This window comes from Aedes aegypti, chromosome 2 (assembly GCF_002204515.2).
Source record: "Aedes aegypti strain LVP_AGWG chromosome 2, AaegL5.0 Primary Assembly, whole genome shotgun sequence".
Taxonomy (NCBI): Eukaryota; Metazoa; Arthropoda; class Insecta; order Diptera; family Culicidae; genus Aedes; species Aedes aegypti.
The window spans coordinates 219,302,823-219,318,163 of record NC_035108.1 but is presented as its reverse complement, the minus strand read 5'-3'; the positions used below and the strand labels follow the sequence as shown (position 1 = coordinate 219,318,163).

The 15,341-nt window shown below is 36.5% G+C and overlaps 2 long non-coding RNA genes across 2 annotated transcripts in view; both read right to left on the bottom strand.

Moving 5' to 3' along the window:
• LOC110676382 overlaps positions 1–12,701 on the bottom strand; it is a 34,551-nt gene extending 21,850 nt beyond the window's left edge. The window contains exon 1 of the long non-coding RNA XR_002500330.1: positions 11,793–12,701. This is a non-coding gene — a long non-coding RNA (uncharacterized LOC110676382). The remainder of the gene's footprint in view (positions 1–11,792) is intronic.
• Positions 12,702–13,670: 969 nt separating this feature from the next.
• Positions 13,671–14,060, bottom strand: LOC110675542. The gene is made up of 2 exons (XR_002499582.1): positions 13,918–14,060; positions 13,671–13,827 (listed from the first exon to the last, which is right to left on the bottom strand). It is a non-coding gene; the product is annotated as an uncharacterized LOC110675542 (long non-coding RNA).
• Positions 14,061–15,341: the final 1,281 nt, after the last annotated feature.

Here is a 15,341-nt window from a genome sequence, read left to right as displayed (position 1 = left end):
AACTTCTACCAGGGCTGCTACAACGCATCATTTACATGTAAATTTAACATGATAAGATTTCGATCTACTTCGTCGCAAGCGCTATTATTCGTCGTATCTTGTATCTTGTGTTCGTCCACTTGTACACCAAAAATGCAATGGTTAATTTGACCCTGGATTACGGCACCCTTAAGTGATAGTTCGTTAAAAATCAACTCAGGCAATTGCACAATAATCTTCAAACATTTTTTAAAACGTTCAGTTTACAGTGACTTTTAGAACTTTCAAATATTCTCTTGCAAGAATACGTTTCCATTTTCATTTTGCAGCATTTGGTGAGGCAATGAGAGCGCTAGTCAGTCCAAAGCCGGGATAAGTAATGGCCGTGATAGTCTCTGCGGTATTCTCATATACTATCTCACATTGCGCTTTCAAGGTTCTGATTGTGCTCACAACCCACTCTCAGTATGTAATCTTCTCACCTGCTTGAAATTATATTTTCCTGGAGTATAAATGATTTCAATAAGTGGTAACCGTATTATGCAGTAATTTGAAAAAGATCACTAAATCAGAATATCAACAGAATCTGATTATTGTAATAAAAACTTTGCCATTGTTATGAAGTTCATGCAACCTCTAATCAACACTAAAAAATACAGCAATCAAATATCTAAAATCATCGTCCCTTGGAAAATATAATTCCAAGCCAAGGGACTCTCTTGCATGAATACGCTACAAAACTTTCACATATCTCATGTAATTCATAATACTCAGTTTCCTAGTAGATGGACAAATCCATGAAAAATTTAAAAAGTTCCCAATATATATATATATATATATATATATATATATATATATATATATATATATATATATATATATATATATATATATATATATATATATATATATATATATATATATATATATATATATATATATATGTATATATATATATATATATATATATATATATATATATATATATATATATATATATATATATATATATATATATATATATATATATATATATACATCGGCAGCTCTTAAAGACTTAATATGAGATTCTTATTGAATTTTGAGTTTTTTCATCTGGAGCTTCTGGAGAAATCATTCACGCAGGATAATTTTAATATGTTGCAACTAAAAATGCATTGATTAGAATTAATAATTTTAATTTGTATGTGTATCAAATCAATCCACTAGCATATTAGCTTCTAAACCAGCATATTTCTAAAACAACAAAATTTCTAGTTGGAAAACTAGAAAACAGGATAGGGTGTAGAGCTACTTGGGCACTTCCATAATTCACTTTGGCATGGGGAGTTTCCCTCGTTGGAACTATCTGAAACTTTGCAAGAAGAAGCATTTCAATGCGACGCATATTGTAGCCATATATGAGCTCAGCAGCTTTCAAAAAACTCTACTGCCGAAGTGAATAAAAAGTGCCAAGAATAGTATCCGGCTCCCTACTCGTTTTTCGATTCAACAAATTACAATTTTTATTTTTACAAATGTGTTTGTAGAATCGACAATATTTTTAAAAAGGGAAAAAGTTACGCGAACGTAATTAATACTGTTAAAACTGAAATCCGGTACAAATAGTGAGTTTTCTCTCTAGTTTTAGTGAACCGATAAAACTAAAAATTTAATGGGTTGTGCACTACATATATATAATTATAGTGATACATTATTCGCATCGATATATTGGGCCGTATGAATAAAATGTAGTAAAGTTGAGTTTACTACATTCTCGGTAGTAAACGCTATATGTGGAACACGAGTGGAACATGTTTGTGTCATTTTCCTTTTTACACTTTTCGAACATACTACAAACAACGCATTGCTATGAATAAAGGTAGCATTTACTACAAAGCTACTGGTAGTTAGCTTCAGAGATTGCTACACATGCTTTGAGATTGCGGAATTGAATGGAATAATTTACTTTTGAGTAAAAATCATGGGAAAACGATATAAGTTTTGATATTTCGGAAGGTATTTTGAGTTTTGCTTATGGCCGGTACCAGGGTGGCTACCAAATATCCATTTTGAAATTCCCGCTTTTTTCCCGGTTTTCCCGGTATGATTTTCAAAATTTTCCCGGTTTTAAATTGAGAGGCCCATACGCAAAAGGATGACTTTTAACTGAATATTTATTTTGGGTGATTTTTCCGTCCAATAAAAAAAATAATATTCGGGTTAGTTTTTTGGTTCCCGTACAATTAGTATGAAAAATTACGGAGCTCTTGATGGCAACAAAAGTGAAAAAAATGTTCAAATCGGTCGTCCCGTTCTCAAGCCAACATACGAACACCATTCCATTTTCATTTATATAGGATATGTCCCTCTTGTGCATCCTATTACACTATTTCAAATGTTTCAATCTATAATCTTTCAATTTTATTTTCTTCTTAAAAAAGAAAAGTTCACTAAAGCAAATAAACTTTAAGTTGAGGATGAAACAAAGTCCCATTAAACTAAATAAAGTTATGAATCCAATATGTTCAAGGTTTAATCACAGAGAAACAGACGTAACACTTAGAACAAATCGCGATCAAAATCATAGTCGCGAAAACATGTACGCCCAATGCTAAAAACACTGTAGGTAGCCGATGGCCCAACAGGTGGTGGTAGTGTGTAAACGTCAAACACGAACAAAAACGACGCGAGCGCTACGGGTGGTCGATTGACCACCTACCATATATTCGAATCGAACGTTAAAAAGTTGGTCGATGGACTGCAGTGAGAGTGTGACGTCTATTTGTCTATGGTTTAATTCAGCCTGAAGTTTTGAAACTCTGATTCAAAACATTGAGTCATAAGTAAGTGAAAAAATCAAGCCCTGGTAGTGCGAGAAAAAAATAAACGATTTCGAAACATTACCAACCAATTTGAAACATTTCTAAGAACTTTAGTATAGCAAAGTAGACTATTTCTACGAGAAATTGAATCATTAATGTTCAAATGTTATTTTTCCAACAATACAGATGCTCAATGGAAATATCATAAACCATATCAACTTTCTATAACCTATATTTGGTGGTTTGTAAATTTAGAGCTTGAAGATGTTTTTTCAAAATGGTTTTCCCGGTGTCCATCTCAAAATCCCGGTTTTTCCCGTCTTTTTCCCGATGGATTCAAATTCCCGTCTTTTTCCCGCTTTTCCCGTTTTTCCCGGTTCGGTGGCCACCCTGCGGTACGCTGATCATAAGTACTGTGCAAAAGGATAGGACAAGAAACGGTCAAGGAATGATTCCTCTACCGAAATTACTTGAGCTGTACGCTGCTGAGAAGTAGAGCTGATTTCATAACGTCGGTAACGCCTGCCGTACAAATCAAATGGAGCTGTCACTTTTCCGTACGGAAAAATGTGCCGCTCAATTATTCCGCAAGTAAAAGTGATACTTCGCTCATACTGGATCGGCTGTCAAAATTACTTTGGTAAACAAGAGAAATTTTACTTGAGCGCTTTACGTTTCAGGTGCATACTACGCATTAGGAATTTTGAGGTTACGAAAACATTCGCCCCGCCAATGCTGAGATTCCGGTATGACTACCGGCAGTAGCAATTTGTAATATCCGTGTGAATTCTGGCATTACGATAATTATGTTATTTTCTAGGAATTTTAGGATGTTGGTAAGAATTCATATATTTATAGGGGAACCTGGTCCAATTCGAACCCTGTTCTAATTCGGACCATCAAACATTTCTCGAAAACTTATTCATACAGACTCAAGTCATAAAAGTATACAAACTTACTTTATCGATCCTACTTGTTCCGCAGACGAAATTCTACACATTTCGCTCTGAACCAACTCGATTTTTCACTTTTAGAACGTTTTATTTCCGGATTTACAAAACGACGAAAGTAAGATTTTCAACTTTCGCATCCTAACCACTACTTTCGTCGCCCCGATGTATGGAGAGACAAAGTGACTTAATCACGAATCAAAACAAAACACTACTTGAGTCGATTTTACACTGGTAGAAAAACGTCGCAAGTAACTGAAAAAAAACGGCTTATCATTTTGTCATTAAATTCTTGTGTGAAATAATAATAACTCCATAGTTTTCGAACGGGAGCTCATGGTATGCAAAATTTAAGCAATGTACACGTCGAAAAAATGTTAAAAAGATGATTCATTTTAAAACAGTTTTAGAAGACAGGATGTGATTCTTCTGAATTAATTTTCTCAAAACCGTATGGAAGTTATTTACGTCGATTTGAAAAAGTAATCGAGATTTCTCAATACTGGCGCTACTGTAAAGATCGTGGGTACACGGGAAAAAAATCTGTGGTAAAAATTACTATTTTAGCTGAGTACGCCCATTCTTGAAACTACCATGGAATTTCAGATCAATTTACTATTTTTACTGTACATCCCACCACATTACTGATACATTTGACAGAAATAATTTACAACAACCTGATTTCGACAACGGACATGGTAGAATCAAGCGCATTTCTGGTCTGCTGAAAATTGCCGGTGCGAGCGCTTAAGTTAACCCCCTAGAATGGTAGTTTTTACCGCACAATTTTTTTGCGTGTACCGTTTTTCTGCTCACCGTTTGGCTTAGATCTAACACAATAAATTTGACGCCTTCAGTTATTGTGCTCTGCAAGATAAATCCACGTAATGCGATTATCTGAAAATGTCGATATACCGTCGCAGTGATAATGAAAATCACCAAATGTTTCAGATTTAGCAAATTTGAAACATTTGCGTCCTTGAAGAACGAAAAAATCCAAGCCTACTTGAATTTTGACGTTGCGTTTGAATTGCGCGCATATCTTCTGCGCGTTACCGCCGCCGCTGGATGTGGATTTAATATAAGCGCCGCAATATTACGTTTGATTTTTATATTAGTTTATTGTTTTGAAGTGCTCAGGTGTACTGTCGGTTCGCGTTATTTCCAAGCTTCTATAAGCGACAATAATTATCCAATCTCTCTGTGTTATTTTATAATCGAATCACCCTAGCCTAAGCTTTCATCTGACCATATGGTTTTGATATGTCTATGCACCGTTTGTGCTCAACGAGTTTGAAAATCTCAAAATGTGTGTTGGTCCAATCCGGACCTTTTGATATGGTTCAAAACGGACCTCTTGTTTTTCAACTTGTACTCAGTCTATTCTAAGAGCTCCACCCCGTGAAAATCTTCCCGACTCAATCGAAAATCACAGAAGTTGTAATATTGATTAATAGTGCCTTTGTTTCTGTTGCGGTCAAGAAAATGGCTTCGCAAAAAATGTAAGAAATGAGGTAGATTACCAAAAACTAAAGGAATCAATAAATCAGCAGCTTGAAAAGCATCTTCATCAATACCACAGCCAAGCTTTATCCAAAATAGTTTAGCAATACGCTATAAAAAACGTTTACGAGTAGTATATAAGAACTATACAGTCAACTATCCCTTATCCGATTTACTGTGTTTTTGTTCACAAGCTCGAAGGAAAACGCAGTCCCTTCAATATAGTGTACTTCAATCCATAAATATAAGTAGGTACTTCTCAAACTTGAATTTCCGAGACTTCGAGTCTGTTTGTTGTCTGTTTCAGTTTCCCATACAAGTTCACCTTTTCAACCCGATATTTCATAGCAAAGTTTCAATGTGTGGAAAATTTTACAATATTCAACTTCAAAATTACTTTTTCGAATGTATTTTGTCAAAATAAATAAAAAAAAGCTCTAAAATTTGAAAATATGTGTACTTCATCTCGATAGCTCCCATACACGATAGTCTGTTCAAAATCGAGTCAGGAATAGTTGACCGTACCCAATTTTGAACAAGTTTCCGACATATTTTTTAATGAAATTCATATTTCACTTGAGCTTGTTCTGACTCGAATTAGTTTGAAATTTCTCATACATTGAGTTCATTTTTTATGCTTGCGCTTGCAGAAAAAGTTCAATAAGCTTTGATACCAAACAAATCTGAGTAATATTTTGTTACTAACACCTTTTGGAGAAGTTGGTTCAAACATGTCTAGCCATGTCCTGGTAGGAGCTATCACAAAACTCTCTGAGAGAAAAATGTGCGCGCTGAATTGCGCTTTCTCGAAAACATAAAACTTTTTATGCCATTCATCGTGCTGAAAAGATATGGCCAAAAAACTGTTACTAGGTCCGAATCGGACCATGTTCCCCTAATGTAATTCTGAATTTTACGTGTAAATACTGACATCTCAGATTCTCAGATTTCCTTTGGAATTCCGGAATTCCTGTAAGAACTTTGGGATTCCGATAGGGATGTCGGATTTCCAGTTCCGTTGAAATTTCAAAGCAAAGCTTTAATATAATAATATAATAAACCTTTTGAATGTCGGTAAATATTTGTATGATTTCAATGGGATTTTTTGTGAAATCGATAAGAATTTTAATTATTTCAAAGGGAACCCAGGTGTTTAGGGGAGATCCTCATTGAATTCTAACGACTACCAATGGAATCACTACAATTCCCATAAAAATCTCTACATTCTAAGTTCTAGAAATTCCAAGGATACTATCAGAAACCCCACCAAAATAACGAGAATATCACAGAAACACTTAGAACTTCCGAAATTCAACATGCTGTTAAGAACACAAACGGGGAGCATCAAAATTCTACCGCAATCTCACCAGAATCTCAGTACTGGTGCTAGAAAATATGTGGTTCCTAATTTGATAGCTGTAATCTTAAGATCTCCTCATAGATGTTAAGCTAATATTAAAAAAAATATCAATCATTGGCGTTGGCGAAGACCGAAAACCACCCAGAAAATTCTTTGATGTACCATCATCATAAAATCATAGACATAAAGAGAATATCAGACTAATCGCAAAATTACACTACAACTATTGTCAAATTACAGCACCTCCATGATTGTGTGCAAATTGTCGCTTAATCGATTAGATTCCATGCATTTCCTTCATATGCGTGATTGTATCACAGGACTGAAACGGCTGTCATCTACGAACAACTGAATTGAAGCCAAAAATTTGGTGCTGGAGAAGGTGCTGATTTGACAGCTCGACCAAAAATACCGTTTTAGGCACGAAACACACTCGTTTTCGAATGCGACATTCATATTTTACCTATGAATCTGGTGTTGAGTGCGTATTACTTTATCCAGTTTTTCTATAATTGCTAGATAATTTAGCCACATTTTATTAGGCACAACGAAAAACGATTATCAATAGTATAATGTTTTTCTCATACGACATTTGTCGCTTCCACACGCGGTTTGATGAGGGCAAAGCCTAAATTTGTTTACTCCAGCACTAGCGCCACACAGATGGTGGTAGGCTTCAAGAACTAGCGCTTTCTTCAGGGGGTTGGATTGTATTAATTTTAAGCGTCACTCTGAATAGATTGTTCTTTACGTGCAGAATCACTCTGCATTCTGAATGGAAATTTCTTAACGTGCAGCTTCAGTCACTGCTCATAGAGGTCCCCAAGCAAACTGCCACGAATACCAACGCACAATCAATCTTACACAAGTCGATTTCCTCAGAATGAAAACGTATCGATGTTTGTTTGACGTAATTGAGCTTTCGGCCAACGGCAGTCCAACAAGGAAGCGGTTGTTTTGCAGCAATTCTGTTTATATTTGGATTCTCACAGCAAACAAAAGCAATGTTGTGACAGTTCTCACAGCAAACAAAGAAAATTTTGTCAACATTGCACTACTACGCAGGCAACTGGATTGGTCTATGTTCGAAAGTATAGTAAGTACCTGAGACGAGACTCGCGAAGACGGTCTTCTTTTTCTGTGATTGCTGAGTTTTTTTCTTATTCCACTTTGTGTTTATACCAATTATGCGCAAGCCGTACAAACCCTCACATCAATTTCTCAGCAAAAAATGATTGAGTTTGCATCACATCGAATCATAAATAGCCGTTTGAGTGAAATTTCATGCCAGCAAACGTAGTAGACATTAGAAATAATTAATCTTCTGCTTAGATTTATCAGCAACTTTGGAAAAAACTGCTCCGCTGACTGAGGTTTTTAATAGCTGTGTTCAACGAGCTGCTCGAACTTGGTTGCAACCACTTGCGAGTCAGCTTTTGGTGTTCATTGAGCCACTCCAACCTACTTCGCTCGGGTTTGTGTTCATTGAGCCGAGTCCAACCAACTCCGAGTCGCTCGAAACAGGTTGGAAGCTAGAGTCCGAGCTAGTTCAACCAGCTCGCAGTAGCTCGTGTTTTTGACGTTTAAAAACGTAAACATTGAGAAAAAAAGCAAAATTCCGAAGCGATACGGATTGTTAAGTGCGCGAATTTTTTTTTCACGTGGAATTCCGGTAAATTAGTAAAAAGAGTAAAAAGAGCGTTCATTGAGAAAGCAGCTTGGAGTTGCTCGAAGTAGCTTTGACAGTTATTTGTTGACAAAAAATACGAGCTAGTTCAACCAACCCCGAGCAAGTTCGATCAAAGTCATTGAACACAGCTAATAACAGTTTACTTTGAACACAATAGCTGTGTTCAACGAGCTGCTCGAACTTGGTTGCAACCACTTGCGAGTCAGCTTTTGGTGTTCATTGAGCCACTCCAACCTACTTCGAGTCGCTCGGGTTTGTGTTCATTGAGCCGAGTCCAACCAACTCCGAGTCGCTCGAAACAGGTTGGAAGCTAGAGTCCGAGCTAGTTCAACCAGCTGGCAGTAGCTCGTGTTTTTGACGTTTAAAAACGTAAACATTGAGAAAAAAAGCAAAATTCCGAAGCGATACGGATTGTTAAGTGCGCGAATTTTTTTTTCACGTGGAATTCCGGTAAATTAGTAAAAAGAGTAAAAAGAGCGTTCATTGAGAAAGCAGCTTGGAGTTGCTCGAAGTAGCTTTGACAGTTATTTGTTGACAAAAAATACGAGCTAGTACAACCAACCCCGAGCAAGTTCGATCAAAGTCATTGAACACAGCTAATACTTTTCACTTTTTCAGCCATAGAAACGGTGGGCTGCATTTGACGTTTCGTGAGAGGGGAATCTGGGCTGCATATGACGTTGATATTTTTCCTCTTCGCGAGTCTCTCTCAGGTAAGTACTACATGTTCGTTTATTTACATGTTGTTTATTCATACCAAAAGTGTAGTAAACTTTGTGGATTTTGTTTTTGAGTAGATGCTACATGTAGTAAAGTTCAATGTTTTTTATTCATATCACCCATTGAGTGGTACTTGAGATTTGCTTCTTCAAATGGAGAGGGTGATTAAAACACCGTCCCGTGCGGCCCTCACAGTGGAAGTGTTCAAAAGAACAGTAATAAACTGGGAGTCTCCAGCTTTTTGAACAAATTATAAATATTCGAACAAATTATCAATAATCTGTACACGTTTCTCTATTTTTTACAAAAAAAAACTAACCAACCAAGATTGTCAAAAATTTAACGATGTCAGCTATTGACTAAAATGATTTCTTAGCCCTCACCCTATTCTAGCAATTCACATTTTGCATTAATCGAGTTTTTATTTCAAATAAAAATAAGAATTTTCAAGAGTCTATAAGTTTTTATAAATCTTCAATCCAACTAACCATTTTAGCGCTATAAGCCTCGATTTTTCTACTTAAAAGGGAACGCCGCATAAAATTGAAGCTATAAAGAATGAAACGATAAGCGTTAACATAGCTTTAGCGTAATCGTCTTGCAATTAGGTACACATCCTAGCTGAATATCGTTTCCAGTAATCCTAAGTTTTTTGAAACAAAAAAAAAATCGCGGGTAATGAAAATGAGAATCTAAAATATACAGCCAATACTTCCCCAATATCATAAAAAACCTAACAAACAATATATTTATAAGAACTACAAATTTAAAATAAAATAACAATTTTAAAAATTCTCAGTTTTTACCAAGAATGTTCAAGTATTTTGTATGAATTTCTCTGAAAACCGAAATATGCCAATATTCTGCAAACTTTCTAAACACTCTTCAGTCTGTAACCATAATTTAATTGTTTTAATATTTTCAAGTACCTACTATAAAACGGGGTGAATAGAAACAAAGCGACCTGCAGTTAAAAATATTACTATTATGTCACGATGAACTTTGAAAATCTACTATAATATATGTTGTTCATTAGTTCAATAGCAAGAGTAGAAATCATTAAAAAGTATTGATTTTTACAGAAAAGTGTTAAATGTGTTTTTATGCGCCCCATTGCGGGGTGAATAGAAACATACAATATTAAAAAAATATTAAGTGTATGATATAGTTCTGCTTCTTGACATTACTAACTCTTTGGGACAAAGCCTGCTTCTTAGCTTAGTGTTCTTATGAGCACTTTCACAGTTATTAACCGAGTTCTCATCTTTTTAGTGGACTAACAGGGTTACACATAGGATATTAGGGAGTAAAATGAAACATCTGATCCACTTCAAAGGCCCTGATCAAAGAATTTTTTAAATTTTAAAGTTAATAAATTGTTATTAAAATTGCAAACACCGACTACGCATCAAAATAAAAGCATGCAACTGCAAAATGTGAAGGATTAGGATTTCCTTTACTTTTTTTCTTCTTTTTCGTCACTTTGTCCCACCTCACTATACAATTTCAAGTTTTTTTTAAGGTTAATCGCTAATATATATGTAAAATAATGTGAACAGAAAATTAAAACCACTATAATAATTTATTAAATTATTATTATTATGATAACTAAATAAATAAAGTTATTAGGGCTTTCAAAAATTATTTGAGAAGGGCTAATTTTTATTGTTGGAGCTAGAATTTGGCCAACGGAAACTTTATTTTTTCACAAACTAAACATGGTTTTTGTTTAAAATTTTAACTTCTATTGATTAGGCTTAACCAAATGCAATTCAATTTAAATTCAGTGAAACAATTGACGATGATAACAGTGATAATGCAGGGTGCTCACTATGTCCGCATAGACACAAATCTCACGAAGTAAGCTACAAATACTTGGGCACTAGCAGAAAGCTTGAAATAAAATTATCAGGGACGATGGTTCACTTTTACCTTAGTTTAGTTGCTTCGAAAACGTGAGTAGGGGCACGAGTCGATCATTGTGATGGGTATTTTTGGATTTAATTAAGTTTCACCTTAACTATAGTTTAAAAAATCTTTTAAAAGCATGATCTTTGAGCAATCCCTATTTTTGACCGGTAAGTCACAAATAGTCAGAAAATTTTCCAAGAAATTTCAATTATTTTCAGCATATTGTTTTGTACTGTTAACTCTCCTTTACTCGATATTTGGTATCTCGATATTGAGTTAGAGAACCGTAGTAAAAGTTAGTTTTCATGGTAACCTCGATGGTCCCTTGGATTGTATTTGCACTGGTTTTGTGCTCTCCAACTCGATTCCTCCCTAACTCCATGGTTCCTTCAATATCGACTTATGGAGAGTTGACTGTAATCTCTGGGAATACTCAATTTCTATAAAAATTTGCCAGCAGATACCTGTGAAGGTATTTCCGATGGAATGTTCGGAGATAACTTCCAGGATGAATTTCGAAAGAACTAAAAATAATTCAATAAAATTCTCAGGAGAATTATCTTGAGAAATGTTTACTTATATTAGGGACGCTCTATGATATCTCGCATTATTCATTATTTCGCCCAAAAAGCCATTGGTAACCAAATGTGTAGCTCGCTGTTTCTAGGCAAATGAGTACGTACTTTGGGTACGCCGCACCACCGAAGACCCATTAGAACCAGCCCATGCACTGTATGTGGTGTACAAAATGCACAGACATTACCCTTGGCCTCAGACCCTTTTATCCCCGGAACCACATTACGGTATTTCTTCGGGAAGATATTTATGATTGTCTATCATTGCGCAAAATAGCCATTGCCTTTTGATTTACTTACCTGTATAGCTGTCGTTTGTTGTATTTGATCTCGGGTGGGTCATCGTATCAGGTTTCATTCCCCAGCTGATAAGATTCGCACGAAATCCTCCTTCTCTCAATTGTTCTTCCATCCGATGGACGTAATTTGTGGATACGGCAATGGAACCGCAGGTAAATTCAGCAAAATCCATCCGCTTGCAAAATAGATCGTTAACAACTCACCCCAATAGCCGTTGTAAACAATCGTTAAAAGACATCCATAATCACGGAAAATGTCCGCGTCGGATGAGGAAGGCGACACCGGAGGCGGGAGCAATCGGCCGACGTGTCGGAGGTCAAAATCAGTGATGAACCCGATGATGACAACGATGGGTCCATTGGACATTGACGGATCTTCTCCTCCTGCATTTGACCCCGCAGCACTGGGACTACACCCCTTTGGGACAAAGTTACCGGAGAAGACAAGTCCGACGCAGCCGATCCAGACGTTGAATGCTGGCGGAATGCCCGCCCGGATACGGAAGAAGATTGTTCTTCGACGATGATCTGCTGATCAACGATCGGATTGCCCGAAAGGATGGTACTCATGGGACACAGGGTCAGCTAACTCATCGCATCAGCAAGCACTTGTCACTCCGGGGAAGAATTTGACCCGTTCCGGAAAAAAGAAGAAGGCCCTTTCGTGGTACATCAGGATGAAAGACAGCTTGGATGAAACGCAAGGAAGACCCGGACGAAAAAGAAGCCACGGGCACTCTGCGGGTCATCAATCCGGTCGCCCTACTGGACAAAGAGCCAGCCAACGGATCCTCAATACTTTCGAATTTCCATACTTTTCATCCTGTTGTACACTGATAAAAATCCACACGCTCGATCTGTGTGTTTAAAATTATGGATCGATTCATGAACGACCATATCGATTTGCTATGATTTTCTTGCAAACTTCGTGTGTGTTACACGTTAAATTCCTGTGTTTTGCTTCATGGATTGATTCATTAACCGACAACAGGGATTCCATATTTTTTCCACATAAGTTCCCGAAGCTTTCTCTTCAGATTCGTATATGTCAACCTATGGACGCATAGATCATCACTCCAACACGGATTCAGTGTGTTTTGCTTATGATTATCTTATGTCATAATCATCATGTTCAAGTTGGTCGATTCATTGATTTGCGCAATGAGATTGTTATGATGAAATCCATGAGCTATGCTATCGATTTTCATGTTCAAAACTTCTAAATTGTTTGTGATCAACCCATGGGATGCATAGTGAACTGAATTGCGGTTGGACCTCGTGTCGAACGACAGTCATCATCATGCTTCCAAAGAGAAGAAGCAAATTTTGAAGCTGAAAGTGTTAGATGAAAATTTGTGAATTCGATTTTTCTTTTATTAGTGAAGTTGCCCGATATACGAGAGTTCTACCTTTCTATAAGAAAACATTGATTATAATGTATAGTTTAGTAGAAAAATCGGATTCCACTAACAGATTTTCCTGGCTTTCAGTTTCGAAAAAAATGGAATATGCTTATCCCTGGCTTCCCAAATTATGGATTTGCGGCGCCCCGCTTGTTGCTGGCTCACGGGTTGGAAAAAAATCAAGAGAGCTTGCGACAAGCAGAGGAGCTTCGGATCCATATTTTGGGGAGCAAAAGTTTTTCTACCAAATTTCTTCTTTCAGTCCCTTGACATTTATGTTCTACCACACATGACTATCTAAAGCTACTACATTTCAAATTCATTAAGCAAATCAGTTGGTTTTCATGATTTTATATTTGGAAATTCATGTTTGTTTCACATGAAAACCTAATGTTAATACACATGTTATTATACCGTGAAATCAATGATGAAATCCGTATGGCTACCACACTCAAATCATGTGGTTTTCCTCATTGCGCAAATCTATAAGTAAAACACACGACCTTGACGTGTAGATTTTTCTCAGTGTAGGCATCCGAACAAGATTCCCTTGCTTTCCGAGCGAACATGGAAGATAAAGCTGATCGGGATTTCGTCCAAATTTGCAATCAATCCGTACGGAAGTAGACACATCTGTTGAAAACAAAACAAATCATTAGATTTCTGAATGTATAAATCTGTTTTTAGGAGTATTTATCTAATAAAACCTTGAATAAAACTCACCAAAATCCGCAAAGAAAAACAACCCAACGTGTACCACGACCTGGACGCCATTGAGCTCTCGCCGAGCGGTGTCACGAACACATGCGCAAATTTGCTGGTTGAAAATACTGCCATTTGATTTTGCTGGGAACAGCTGATCTTTGTTTATATTTTCCACCAATGAGAATATATACCGAGGTGGGGAAGAAGACATTTAGTGTGCGTGACATCCGTGTACGGTGCAAAATGTTTCACAACTACAAACGAGCGAGCTCCCATAAGAAGCCGTGTAAATTAGTGACGTAGTTATTTTTGTTTACGTTTTATCTCTTTACTAATACTTAGCCGTTGCTTCTTCTTCCACACCTTAGTATATATTCTCATTGATTTTCCACCAGCAATTTTTAAGTAGTGTTGGGGACATGTACCGTACACGAGCGCAGAAACCAATGAGAATATATACCGAGGTGGGGAAGAAGACATTTAGTGTGCGTGACATCCGTGTACGGTGCAAAATGTTTCACAACTACAAACGAGCGAGCTCCCATAAGAAGCCGTGTAAATTAGTGACGTAGTTATTTTTGTTTACGTTTTATCTCTTTACTAATACTTAGCCGTTGCTTCTTCTTCCACACCTTAGTATATATTCTCATTGCGCAGAAACCACTATGATGCTTACAACAAACTATGGCCGTGTTGCGAGATTTATTATAACATCGCTATGAATGCGTTATGGCATTTATTCGTGTAATATTACACATATTCATGAGAACCACTTGGTTGCAGCTGGTTCTGTGTAATATCTTATATTTTTCAAATGTAATTATTACACAATTGCGACGTAGACCAAAAGTGCAATGTTGATCCAATGTAATTTGAGGTCGATGTAATATGACATCTAAAAGCATGTCATGGTCTAATCCACCGGCGTACTAAATTTACTCGGTCTGAAGGCCGGAGCACAATGGATACGTTGCGTTTTGCGTTTGAGTTTGCGTTTATCAATCCGTTTGATCCGGTTGGTACTAAAATGGAAAACGTACGCAAAACGGATAATCAACGCACAATCAATACGTTTGGTTGCAGTTAACCAGTTGAGAACAATCTCTTTTTTCACATTTTAAAGATTTGCATCAAGTAGATGCTGAACCGAGTCGAATTAAGAATTTTATAGGAAATTAAACACTATCATCAAGGTTTCAGAAAAATCACAGTACAGTTTTGACTGATGCCTTGGAAGGTGTTAGGTGGGATTATTTGATAACTGCTCAATACTTCTTGATGCAAATCCCTGAGACAATGCGCAAAGAAACATAGACGAAATTTTATTTTATTTTATTTTATTTTATTGATGTACAAGGGGGTCAGGGGCCAAGTCTCCAGCATAAGTTTGAAAACTCACACCGTCCATAATACACCAAGGGGGTTTTGGAGTTTGGGAAGTA